Below are 11,803 nucleotides of genomic sequence, written 5' to 3' on the forward strand. Positions count from 1 at the left end.
ACTTTTCAAAACACATCTAAACTTTCGAGATGTGAACAAAACAGACATGGGTATTTTAGAAAGCCTGTTCAGTCATGCAGGAAAAAACACCGCAGCAAAACAAGGTGGCAGGAAATTGCTACGCTTGATGTACTTATTAAGGGCGATTATATATTCTCAATGTGTCCAAATATTCCATAGCTACAGTTATGACTGTATAGAAGCTCATTACTGAATGTCATCGTTGCAATTACAGAGTTTGACTAACAGCACATTTAGCTTTTTTAGAAGAAATCATGCAACTGACAGTTTGACAGCAGGTAGTATAATGCACATTTGACAAAATAATTTACAGAAAAACATCCTTCAGCTGAGATAAGTGTGAGAGCCAAATTCACCAACTGAGAGGTGGGTAAACTGAGTTCAGTCAGGTTTACACTCCATTACACGCCTTTCCGCAGTCCCTCCCTCCCCACTGCTTGCCTTACCCCAAACTTTCCCTCTTCGTTTAACTCTATCCCTCAAAGCCTATGGCATAAACACATCAGACAAGCTTTCTAGCCAGCCATCATTCACAGTGGCAAGTGAGAGGATGCAAATTGTTATCCAACATTTTGCCCCTCTTTCTCTCCCCTCCCCTCCTCCCTTGCTTTCGTCTCTCCACTGTTGGTCATGGACATTTTTATACTTTGATTTTCTCCAAGCTTTAACTCATCGCATTGCTTTTCCCAGAGACATGAAGAAAAACCTCTTACACACACTGACTTACACATGGAGAGACACACACACCACATAACTATCTGGTTGCCAGATTTGCCGGTGGGCCCACAACAACCCAATCAAAGCTCAGCTGCAAGGACTGCCATGACAATGCAGAACGGATGGACAAAAAAAAAGAGGAGGTGGAGGGAGGGATGAAAACCTTGGGCTTTCTCCACAGTTATGTTTGTAGACCCAGCGAGAGAGGATGGCCTTTTCGTGAGCCAACAGGGGGAGAATTGCTTGATGCAATACAGCAGAGTGGCTAACATCTCCTCTTCTAGTCTGTCATCTGGGGATGGGAGCAGTGCTGATGTCTACAGTAATTCCCAGTGTTGTGTAGGAGGTGGCAGAAGGAGTTATGTGTTTAGTACTGAAAGGCTCCTTATAGATACTACCGGACATCCTGATGACGCAAAATAATTTGATTTAATATAGACCTACTTCCAGTCTCAGCTATTTTTCCGCTTTTGTGGTGCATTGACGGTGATATGATTGGTCAGTTAATTAAAATTATCCATCCATCCATTTTCTATACCCGATTCATCCTGTGGATTGTCGCGGAGGAGGCCAGAGCCTACCCTGCTGACAGAGGGCAAAAGGCAGGCATCACAGGATACAGACCATGCATGCTGCATCCCACCTACAGCCAATTTAGAATCAATTCACTGTGGGAAGAAGCACCTTGAGAAAACCTATATAGACACAGGGAGAACACTGCAAACTTCAGAAAGAAAGTGCCTATCAGACCTGCAGATTCAAACGCAAGAGTAGTGAGGCGACAGTGCTAATCACTGCTTCACCGTGCATCACATGCAAATGCGTCACAGCTTTGGAAAGTTGTGATGAAAAATTTTAACCTTTTAAACATATTGGTTAATTGCAGTCTTGTGCTTCATTTTGCTCAGAGCCCTGATGCAAAATGGAAAAAAAAATTGTAGCTCAAGGTAGTAAGATAAGGGGCAAACTACAGACATTCCACCTGCCACTGTTTTCAAATAAAGGTGACTTGCAGTGCAGTTATGTGCCTCCAAATTCAGTCAATCCAGCCAACACAGTCATCAGGTTAGAATGTCAACAAGTATCAATTCACCCACTTCAAGTCAAAATGTTAATAGTGAATGTTCCAAGCCGAGTTGCTATCATATTAAAGGTCAAAAGTCCATCACAGTATCAACCATTCATGTCTCCTCAGTGCCTCCTGCTATTTTTCAAGGCAAGCACAGCAGTGAGAACAAATTCTGTGGAGGGCTTCTCAGTTGACAAATCATGTTGCCATAGGAACACAGTTAGTAGTGTGGGTGGCAGGTAAGGATGGTGCGTGTCACTATAGTGGAAAGATTTAATAGGACCTCCATACACTGAGCCAAAAAGGAATGCAAGCCTGAGAAGCGGCATGCAGTGAGTTTTCAGCGTGCAGTTAATGTGATTGTCAGTAATCACAGAGGAGTGAGTGAGAAAGCGTTAAACAAAACAAATGTGTCAGACACCTGTCGATTAACCAGATTGATGATTCACCAGTTTGGGGAGGAGTTTTGCTGGGGTACATGTCACAGCTTTCACGTTTCGGTGTAGTCACCACTTGCCTCGCAAGTTTAATCACAGAGATCAATACAGCAGAATAGCGATGAAAGTCCGAGGCTTAAAAGGATAACAAACGAAACATGTTTTATTCCAGGAGAGCAAAAAATTTCTCCACAGCAGTTGGCGAGAGTTGGGCCTTGGCTAAGAGTCAATCACTGCATTTGCACAGACACAAGCCATTCCAAATCCCATCAACAGAAGAAAAAAATATACTCAAGAAAGGCAAAATCCCAAACTCAAAAGGGAGTAGCACACAGAGAGAAGAATAACACAAAAACCCTGTGTAAGCCTTGTTAAATCTCTCTGTAACATCCTCAACACTATGCTGCTAGACTATGATATATCCTGGGGGGGGGGGGGGGGAGACAGGAGAAGGTGGGGTTATGTGGGGAGGGTATTACAGTAAAGTAGATCCTCCCTCCACCCCACTGCCTTCTGGCTATAAAACAGCAGGGTTCCTCCCTGAGCCCACTGTTTCACAATTACTGTGGTAACACTGCATACTGATGCCCCCTGACACCACTGACACTGGGAGCAGACAATAAGTGAGAGAGAGGGTACAAGAAAGGGAGTGTGGGGGTGACAGAAATGGTGAGACATATCATTAACTTTAAATCCTCTGGTCATTCCAACAGAGCATCCCTCCTGCTAGGAAATGAGATTATACTATAAAAACATAGTAATAATATCCTCATTGTATTTTACTGTAGCACTTCATGGATCTAGAAACACTTTCCCATTCATAGCAACACTATGCTTCAGTAAGGGCTAAGTTTTTTTTAAAATAACAGCAATCATTTTGCATGGCAATTTTCAAGTTGGACAAAGTCTTTTTTTTTCTTTTTTGCATTATAATGTGCAGACAGCCTAATAAAACCCTTGTGCCTGCATCTACTAAAAACTTGAAAGCAATGCTGTTTTGTTATTATTCCTAAGGAGAGGTAGTGCTTTGAGTGCTCACAAGCCAAAAGAAGCCACTGACCTCTTTTAGCACCTAGCGCCGCAAGCACTGATCCTCTTTTCAAGCTGAAACAAGTTCAAGTTTTCTGAGGAACAGCGCTCATTAAGGTCAATCCAGAGCTCCTGCAACCAATAAGGCTCAAGTAGAGTTGGAACAAGAGTGAAGTGTCAAGAGCAAACATGCCACTGGCAACCTCGACTACAGCTACTACAGACTGACACAACTGCAAGCCCTGCTTCTCAGGATGTTGTCCAGTGGGCACACACATGAGAAATGCAGGCTTAAACAACATACTACCAAAACAGTTTGTTTACGCAGGCTTACTTAAAAAGACTCTTGTTCTGATTACTGATCCTGAAAGACATTCAGGACTGATAAAAAAAAAAAAGTAGCTTATATGAGGTAACTCCTCCATACACGGCCATAAAACACTACAGATTTTGAGCTACAAGGTCGTGTACAAATAGAGACTTCCACTGAATTAAAAGATGAGAAAAAAGCCCAAAGGTCAGAGGAAGGGTCTGCCTGAACACAATCCCTATGAGATGAATTGTAAGCCATGAAAAACAGTTGATTGTAGGCTATATGATAAATACTGAGAGCTCTGAGGTATTGTCTGAAATGGATTAATAGAACATGTGTGCATGCATGCATGTATACTTAAGCATGCGTGCCCATGCCTCTTTGCGACAGGCGGGATGAAAACAGAATTAGGCGCCTAATCCTTGCGTGGACTTAAGGCGTCGGCAAAGGAGCAAATGAGAGATAGCAGGAGGCAAAAAAATGCCCTAAGACCGTCTGTAATTTTCTCATCATTTCATGCATCTGAAACAAAACTAATTTACTGCTTGTCATGCTCGACTTGGCACACACAAGCATAAGAGCCAATATGCCACAGCGTGTCATCTGCTGCTGCATCAAAGAGAGCTGTTTATATATCAGACTCACGGCTCCATATGAATCATAGAGACCTGGGAGAAATGCTTAATATGGTCTTATCAAAAGGAGCAGTCTGGCAAACCTACTGATAGGTTGGTGCCTTTCCACATCTGACTGATTCCCATCTAAAACAACATCCCATGTCTCCTCCTCAGTTTATATTCTTCCTCATAGGTCATTCCAATGTCACAACAGTCTGGATTTTTTTTTTTTTTTTTTTTGCCCAACCCCGCATACAAACACACGCAGATAAAGTTATGTGCTTGGCAGCTTAGAGTGAGGCAGAAAGATATGGGAGGAGAGTGCTGGAGGCAAAAACCGTAAGAGAGAAGAAGGACTGAGTAATAAGATGAAAGGAAGCATGAGAGAAGGCTGGAGGGAGAAAATAAAAGTGGTGCGACTGTGATATAGTAGCATGTACATGCACTGGGCCCCATTATAAAGGCATGTGACAGCTTAATAGGACTCTGTGGCCAAGATGAAAACAGAAGTTCTTAACAGCAGCCTAAGCAGGAAAAAACACACATATATGTACATTTACATATAGCTTCTCTGTAGGCTCCGCACAAACGCTGACTAAACTATTCAGAGGAGAACAAAGGTTCTCATTAAATTGGATGCTGTGACAGGTATTGATTTCTCCCCATAGAACTCACAGCGCCTATTGTTTGGAGATCCTCACTTCACATCTCTGCTGTCATTGCTCCGGCAAACATCAATATGCATCTCTATGGTGCATTACAAAAGGGTTAATTACATACTTGTAACCAATTATTCCCTTAATGTAGCATATAATCCTCCTCCCTAAATTGGAATTTAGATCAAAACCATCACGCTGTCAGTCAGAGATAGCATCTTTTTCAGTGAAACTGAAACATAATCTGACATTGCACACCAAATTTAAGCCTACTTAAAGGTCAAGTTCATACAGACAAGATAACAAAGACGTATTTTGTGTCGCAAGTGAATGAAGATTCAAAATTTAACTCCAGTACTACAGATTGTCAGAAAAATCTACTGCAAAATCTAAATTTAATTGTGGCAGCTAAAAAAAAAGAAAAAGAAAAAAAAGGATTAGCACCCCCAAAAAGTTTACTTCTAATTTTATATTATCCCCGCAGAGATTGTTAAAGAATCATGTGTCTCACTGTCCTAAAATATGGGAGACAGATTATGGTGGGAAGAACAGTTGGTGGAACGGAAATACAATTTGCACTCTCCTCTGTGGTGTTTGGTGGCATGAGGAAGGAGGGAGTCTAATTGGACACTAGCCTGTGTCTGGTAGTCCTGTCGCAGTCCAGAGGGTGTAAGTGTGTATGAGTGAGGGAGAGAGAAAGAGAGAGAGACATCAAGTGAGAAAGAGAGCAACAGAAAGAGAATGAGAACAAACAGAGAGCTCCATTCAGGTCCAATTCACAGACACATCATTCAGTCTGACATGACGATACGTCTCTGTGACCCGAGTATTCATATAGGGCCTCGCCAGCCAGTCACAGATGCATCATTCACACCCACACACAGACACACAAACACACTTCCGCTGGGTCTTGCCTACACTGCTACCAGGCATTTATATCACCACGGAGAATCTTCCGAAGATGTCCCATTCATATTCATTCACAGCTTCTCCCTTGACGTGAACACATTGCAGAGATCTTCTGTGGAGCGTATTCTTGCAAGTGCACCGCCCCCAAAATGCAATGAATGTCTTTACTGCCAAGGTTGGAGTGAGAGTTTATCCATTAGCGAGCCATAATATTGACAAGGCCGTGCTCTCCGGGTCCAAACTCCAGCCTTGTAGCCGTAACATTGGCCAACAGACAGGGGGTTGTATGTCAATGTGAGGTGCTTACAAGCCGATAAAGGCTGCCGTTCCAATTCCTATAGGCAGGGCTTGATGGACAGCACACAGGGCGAGAGGGAGGAAAGGAGGCAGGCAGGGAGGGAGAATGAGTAGTGCCAAGTGCTCTTACAGCTTTTAAGAGTTTAGGACTGAGCTGGAATTTGGTGAAAGGACAAGGAGGCAAAACACAGATGAGATAGGATTATCAAACTGCTCAAGGACTAAATACTTCTCCCTTGAAACCTTGACAGCAACGGAACACACACAGTCAGAGGACAAGTGCACACACTGGAAGAGTCTGAAATGAGCCGAAATACATGCTGATGGAAAGAAAAACACAGAAGGTTGCCTGCCACCCACATTTACAGAAGTACAGAAATGCAGAAGCACTTCAGCCTGGCGTAAAGACACTTTGCTTTCCGAGCAAGCTAGTGTCCATTACCTCACCATCACAGGTAGTTTAAACAGCAATAAACTGATCTCTTTCCAACTGCCCATTAAAAGAACCAAAGTGACTCGGGTGCCAGTGCAGGCTATCTTAATACAAACAGCATAAAATTCAATAATACATGTAAATCATGTTTTTTTCCCACTCCACAGCACATCTACACTAATGCCATGAAGCACCTTCTGTTGAACAATGATTTCATAGTAAAAGTAACATTTGGCATATGTGCTGATAAACACGTGTATCTTCTGACCAGCTGCTGGTAAAAAGTAATACATAATGTAAGGGTGGCACAAGAACTCAATCAAAATTGATGCCAACAAAAGCCTAGTATGGGATCAATCTATTCACCGCAGCAGCCTGTGAACCACACTGCCCCTTATGGATTTTCCAGCATATAGCCTCATCCCTCCAGTCAGGCTCTGCTGAGTGTGCACTAAACAAGTATGTAAGACTTTTGGAGAGGTCATTAAAAACACAACTAGGGATGTATAATTGCTACCTTGTGAGATATTTGTGTACCAACAATACAATGCTTTACATTAAGTGTAGGGTAATGGGCACTGAAGGGGCGACACTGAATTGATGCATTGAGTCTGGAGGGCAGGTGGATGGAGGGAGGGAGAAACCGGTAGAGGGGCTCGGAGTGCTCAGTGCGACTGCTGTACTTGGAATCTGCATTTTGCACAAGCTGGAGCAGCTGCTTTCTGAGCATGAGATGCAAACGAGGGTGGGAGGAAGGGAAATAAGGAAGGAGGGAGTGATAGAGCACGAGAGAGACGAGGGGAGATGAACGCTGAAGCCGCATTTGGGGTCAAAGACCTGCATCAGACTACACGGCTGAAGATACCGTGTGTCGAAAGAGCCTGTAGCGTTATGCCCTTTGCGTTAATCTCTACAAAAAAAAAAATAAAAAATCTGCTCTAGTTTCAACAAACCTTCCCATTCAAGTACACATGACACTAATGCCAGGAAATGACCCGTAGCTACGCCGAGCCAAAAGGACATGATTAACCTTGTGCACAACTAGACTGCAGACAAAACCCATTGGTAACAAAGAAACAGGACCAAATGAATCATTTTACAAAGAATTCAACTTTCTTAAACTTTAAGTATTGTTTCAAAAAAACACAACTTGACTAACTCTCTGTGGCACAACTCCACAGACAAATTAAATCCACTTTATATGAATTATGTCAATGTGATGCCGCTAAACCATCACAGTAAATAAAAGCAGGCAGGTTTGCTGGATTGCAATTAGGCATCATAAGACAGAAAAAGATTTAGTTTTGCAAGTGATTTGTTTAAATCTGCTTTCAGAAAGTCTGTCCATATTCTGAAAACAACATTTGCAAACCACCACAACTTGGCTTATAACCTGTTTAATATGAACAAAAAGTAATTTAAGTTAAGAAACTGTGTGGATGCAAAGACAAAAGCTAACATAAATGTGTCCTCCTTACTGCAACACTCCCGCAAAAATCAGTTTACCCTAAACCTACATAACAGTGTGATCTTAAAGGAAAATTAAAGCAAAATTCCAAGAGTTGAGACAAAGTCACATTAAACTCTCAGACACCAAGTCCCTGCAGCGATATTGCAGTGTTTTGTGTGGACGTGAGGAGGCTGCCCCTATAGAGTCAAGCCTTTCCTGGGAAGCTCTGTCTGAGCCACATCGGTCAAGTTCAGAAGCTCTGCCACAACCCCTGCGATCCTGGGAGCCGCACAGGGAGAAATGTGCCAAGGTTCATGCTTGCATCGCGCAACGTGACTTTTCCGCAAATTTGGCAGTTGGCACAGTTACACTTTGTGGATACTGAAAATAAAAATAAATTTTTAAAAATCTTAACGCGAGATATTTAACCCAGAAGCAGAACAGCTGGCTTCAGAAAAGTTCTTCAGAAGCATGCTTGAATAGTTGCAGGCTGCTTAAAATCAGTCAAACATGGATCCATAAAGAAGCAGGAGGAAATGCTCCAAATCGGCACGGATTGAAGAAGTTTTTAAACGCACCACGCTGTATTCACGTTTCCTGTTTTAAATCTGAACATGCCGCGTAGTCAGCTGCTAAGCATCCTGACTAAACGATGAGGAGTAAAATATCAGACTTAAGTTTTCCCCCTCATTTTTATATTAAAGCCACGACCGAAATCCCATTTGAAATGCAGGAGTCTACACTAAATGCTAATCCTACGCATTGTTTTTCATCCCCGAAGACACTGCGTAAATCCGACGCGCAATCCTCGTCAAATCTTTTTAGTTTTCAACCTTTCCAGATTAACGCCGCGAGAGGAGCGAGCACAATTTGGGCACGCAGCTCTTCTGAGGCTCACATGGGATGAAGGGCACGGATGATATGACGCGCAAAACGGAGGGAATCCAGCACATATGAAAGGTCCCAAGTTGAGCGAAATTGCAGGCATTTCTGCAGTTCTCCCCAGGGCTCGTTACAGGCTCCAAATGGACAGGTTCGCTGAAAAAAAAACCGCCCGATCGCCGGAGTGCGCAGAGCCGGCATGGCGCAGCTAGAACAGGTGCAACACGCCTCCCGTCACCTGGCTGGTGCAGTGGCAACCTCACACCCCAAACCCGGCCATAATGGCACCAAAGCCCACTAAAAACAATCCCGGTTGTGGCAACTACCCCCGTGTCAAGCCTTCCTTCCTTACCTGTAATCTATGCAGATATCATTCACAGCCGCAGCCGCATCGACACTGCGGATAAGAGGCACGTCCAAGAGCAATCCCAACTCCTTTCACTCCCCCCAAAAAACGCTTAGAATAATTGTTATATCCTGGTCAAACGGCTTGTCCACTTTAAATTCCCGGTAGAGGTGTAGTTAGAAGGCGATTCCTGCACGGGAAAAAAAAGAAATAGCAGCAGACTTCCAGCAGCATCCCCCGATCAGCAGGACTCTACTAAGCCGCTCTGAGTGCTCTGAGACCCGGGAGCCGCACCTCCCATCTCCCGGCGAGGACGCACTTGGTATGCCGTTGGAAAAGCCGCTGCGCCGTATTGGGATACCGCAGGAGGCTGTGCTTGTGTGCGTGTGTGTGCGTGTGTGCATGTGTGTGCGGTGTAGAGAGCGTGTGTGCAGAGATGTGACTCAGTGCGGTGCTCCTGCTCAACTGAGGTGCTGAGGGTGCTGCAGCGGAGTGCGAAAGAGAGAGAGAGAGAGGGAGGGAGGGAGGGACGCAGGGGGGAGAGAGAGAGAGGGAGAGAGAGAGAGAGAGAGAGGTGCCTCGGAGTTTTGCAGCTTCACAGCGGATCTCCAGGCCGGGAGGAGCCGGAGGAGCAGGATGGAGCTTCGCCTCTTGTAAAAGGTTTTCACCTGACTTCGCCCGCAGTAACACCTCAGATCAGGTGGGGTGGGAGGTAAATATCTCGTCCCTGGCAGCTGCATTAAAGAGCCTTAATGAGCACCTAATGAGAGAGTGGCATTATGGCCACACAACAGCTCAAAAATGATCACTTTTATGACACAATTTCCTCCACTGACAGCTGCAGTCAGACAATGAAGAAGAATTTAAGTTTAGGTAGGTAAGAGTCCCACTATCTATCTGAAAGGTGGCCCATTTTTCACCCAAGAAAATATGACAGGATTAAAAAAAAGAAAAGAAAAAAAGAGCTTATGCTTTGTTAAAATAGAGGTTTATACAGTGAGGTATGGGTCCCGCAGCCAGGAGGAGGTTTATGTAGGCTAATGCATTCATCCCGTTGAGAATGGGATTTGGCAACGCCAAAGGGGAATTTACACAAATACGCTACAATACCGGGGTGAAATGATCAGATCATCGGATTTGAATACCTAATCGCAGGATCATTTAAAGATAGAGATTAGGCAACACAGCGACATAATCACGACCCTTGCATAGTTGTAGGGGATTAGAAGCTGCATTTTTTTTTGTTCATTGATGATCTTTTAACATGCCTCAGGAGTGTATCCTCCTCCCCCCCAATCATACATTTTAAGCAATTAATAATCTAAAAGACTAATTATGTAATCGTGTCTTTAACAAGGAAAAACAAGCGGTGTGGGGGTAGGAATAATGCATCTTCATAAAATAGCCCTCTAATCTTCATATAAAGGCAATTTTCAACAAATCTATTGAGTGAATACTGCAGATTGCGAGAGGACTTTTTGTTTGTTTGTTTTTCTAATTCATAGGGCAACTTTCTAAATGAGCCTTGTTGGGATGTAAGTGCTCCAAACAGTGCGAAATTTGCAGATTGAGCCCAATGAAGCCACAAAACAGTGGAAAACAACTTTATCAAAGGATTAATCCCAGGGATCAGCACCCCCAAGACCTTTCAATCTGCAGCTTGTGCCTGCATGTATTATGGGGTCTTTTGGAGAGGCATCGTGGCTGCAGCAACATCCTCAGCCTCCCTCCTCCTCTCCCTCCTCCTCCCACTTCCAGAGGGATCCCTCTCTTTGAAACACTGCATCAGAGCCCCACCTACAGGCCAAAGAAACTTCACAGCCACTGACACTGACAAATACAAACCGAGGCAAAGTGCTCCACTGCCTCTGCAATGCCCTGTGACCATTTACGACCGTGTAACCCCTTTTTTTCTCTCTCTCTCCCTCTCTCCTCTAGATTTTAACAAAATTCCTGTACAAAACCAACACGCCACAAACTGCTCAGAAAAACTCCAGCCAAATTACATCAGTGTGCTATATTATAGTGATTTACTGCCTCAGAAAGTAGGTTATTCCTGCCAGTAATAGAAGAAAAAAAAAAACCAGAAACCTGGAGGAGACCTTCAGTTAGGTCAGAATGAAATAGAGAAATATAAGAAACGAGCAGTCTTGGAGGACCAAAGGCTAAACTTTATGGCAAAACATCTGGCTGTGACGCAGATCGTTTATTTTAAAGTCAAGCTAACTGACGAAAATAGCTCAAATTCGCAATAAAAAGTGAAAAACATTTGAAAAACGTGTCTTACCTCGAATCTATTCCTGGACCATGTCTGAAATAAATAAAAACTGTTGTTTGAAGACATTTTTAGAACTTATTTAAGCTAGAAGGTATGTAAATACACACAGGTATTAGTATAATGAAGCTAGCGTGGAGTCACGTGACTGCAATCAGCACGCCTGTGCGTTCAGCCAGTAAAGGCTCATTTCATCTATTTTTGTGAGAATAAAACATATGAATATAGAATTTACAAAGATTTCTGTGAAGCAATTTTATTCCAATAGAAAACAAGATATGATGGCAAAACTTTAAAAGCTTTACTTTGACTTTAAGTTTCTGTAATTGCTTCAAACACAAGATATTGTGTG

At 43.4% G+C, this 11,803-nt stretch overlaps 1 protein-coding gene across 1 annotated transcript in view; it reads right to left on the reverse strand.

Moving 5' to 3' along the window:
- Positions 1–9,577, reverse strand: part of LOC103366396 (plexin-A4-like) — a gene marked incomplete at its 3' end in the record, with an annotated part of 155,538 nt that extends 145,961 nt beyond the window's left edge. Inside the window, exon 1 of the mRNA XM_008294104.1 lies at positions 9,183–9,577. The remainder of the gene's footprint in view (positions 1–9,182) is intronic.
- Between the last annotated feature and the right edge of the window lie 2,226 nt (positions 9,578–11,803).

This window comes from Stegastes partitus, unplaced genomic scaffold (genome assembly GCF_000690725.1).
Source record: "Stegastes partitus isolate 25-593 unplaced genomic scaffold, Stegastes_partitus-1.0.2 Scaffold942, whole genome shotgun sequence".
Lineage (NCBI taxonomy): Eukaryota > Metazoa > Chordata > Actinopteri > Pomacentridae > Stegastes > Stegastes partitus.